We start from the raw sequence: 2363 nt of genomic DNA on the forward strand, positions 1-2363 counted from the left end.
TTAGGCCAGTAAATCTGGTCTTTTTTGTGTGTGTTAGAATTTTGTTCTACATCCTTCTCCAGCTCTGTCCAGAACCCTCTGTTGTGATGCTGGTCAGAGCAGTCAGTGGTGGTAGCCAGGCACCCTCTAGCTGTACTGTACTCAGTATGGTGGAGGCCTTGGTAGCTGTGGTCCATTAGTCCTTTGGACTAATCTTTTCCTTGTATCCTGTTCTCTTCACTTTCCCTTGCTCCCAAAGGGATGAGACCAGTGGCATATCTTAGATGGCTGCTCACGGGCTTTTAAGATCCTGAAGGATATTCTTTACTGGACTTGTCTCTTCTCAGATTTTCTGTAGAAAGACCACCATGATACTTTGAGGAGGGGGTAGAGACAAAGAAAAACATGGCCATTTCCATGACTTTTTGATAGAAATGGATTTTCCAATTCACGCTGAGTGACCAACACTAGCAAATTCAGGATTATCAAGACTCTGGCCTCAGAGTTGGTATTTTACGGTGTTTATTGAATGCTCTCCTCTTTCCCTGTCTCCTGCCCCTGTGGACATTATCTTGTTCCATAAAATTCCTTATGCCCAAAGGGAAGGAAAATCAGATTACATTAAGGAATTAAATTGTACTTTTGAAACCAGCTAGGAACCACATAGGCCTCAGGCGACAAGCTGTGTCAACAGAAAACTTGTGAGCGAATACAAACAGCATCTTGCCACCAAGATAATGAGTCACCCCACCCGGTTTCCTCCTAATCTTCCTGCTTACAGCTGTCTTTCAGGCAATCCGACTAAAACCAACCTTCAGGCATGTACCATGAGACAGTAGGTGACTTGAAGATGAACTCAGTCGCCATGTTTAGTATACGCCATTTTCTTGGGAACACACAGATGTCAAAAGTACACCAGGAGCCATCTTGAAGGAACGTTGGCCGCCATCTTGAGCTACCAGTTCCACGTGCAACCTACGCGCCCACCCTATACCCCTTTTTGGATAGGCATGCTATTTCCCAGAAGTTTAATGAATATGCATGACTTCTGGTTTCCAGAGTAGCATAAAACTTCCTCCAGCCGTTTGTTCGGGATGACGGTGCTTTGAGAGCTATCGCCCCGTCTCCTAACTTGCCGCAAGTAATAAACCACGCCTTGCCCCAAATCTATAGGACTCCTAGTTATGCTTAACAAGAGCACAGGCGGTGAACACCTCTTTGTCGGGTAACACTTTCTCCGTTCTGGTGAGAATGTCGCCAGGTGAAATTAATTCCATTTTTTAAAAAGTTTGGGGATTATGTATAGATTTCGGTGTTGGGACTCCCATGATATATATAAAAATAGCCCGCTACTGCTCGGGTCTCCCCAGTACAGGGTGGCTCCCCACTCCTCTCCGCCTAGGCTCAATTTCCCAGAGCAGATTAATTTTGAGCTTGATTTAAAGCGGAAGGCAGTGGAGCTGGACACTCGGACGTATGGCAAATGGGTCCAACTGAAATACACACGAATCCCTTACTATGCCGCCACTGGAGAAAACTCTCTTCTTCCACTTGCTTCCGTCAGCTCCCTTAACAGCGATTCACTGGGCAGGAGAAATAAAACAGGTGAGCTGAAGGCACCTTCTTTCCACAAGCAATGAGGTTCTTATCCCCCCTGGCATTTTGTCATGGGTGTTATCTCTCTGTGTTACCGGGTGTGCATCTCAAAGTCCCTGGTCCTTGATCCCACCATCGCCTGACAACCCAGAAGCCAACCAGTTTATGTGTTTGTTTAGCAGAGTTTGGAGCTTAGGGGTGATAGGAATTTGTCCTCTCACTCACTGTGTCCCTCTCCTGCAAAAGAGAGAGACTGAGAAAGACCCCTTGCTTCTCCCAGGATGGGTCTGTCGGTCTCATGAGAAGCATAGGGCCAGCGAATTGGGGGTTGGTGGCGCCTCACGGATTCAAGGAGTCCTCCAACTGTAAAGGTGGCCCTGCCCGGGGCCGACAAGGCGTGTAAGGAGCACTGAGGACGCAAGAGGGCGCGAGCGCCCCCCAAATCCCCGCGCGATGGCGTCGCCTTGACCAGGAAGGAAAGGTGGTCTGCCGGCGAGGAGAGGTGGCTGGGGCCCGGGCGCCCGGGGGAGAAGGGCGCCGCCTTACCCCGGAGCCGCCGGCCTCCGCGCACCGGGCACTCACCCCTCCATTCCCAGCAAGCGTGGGCTCCCCCAGATCTGCGCTCGCAGGGTGACCTCGACCCCTGCGCGGGGTCGGAGGGCGCTGTCTGCTCCGCGCCCACCTCGCGTCCCACGCCCGCTCGGGGCCAGAGGCCTATGGGGCGGCGGCGGCCAGGACTTCAGGGCGGAGCGACCGGACGGCCCGGGCCGGGGGCCAGCGCACCCGGC

This window comes from Trichechus manatus, unplaced genomic scaffold (assembly GCF_000243295.1).
Source record: "Trichechus manatus latirostris isolate Lorelei unplaced genomic scaffold, TriManLat1.0 scaffold00076, whole genome shotgun sequence".
Taxonomy (NCBI): Eukaryota; Metazoa; Chordata; class Mammalia; order Sirenia; family Trichechidae; genus Trichechus; species Trichechus manatus.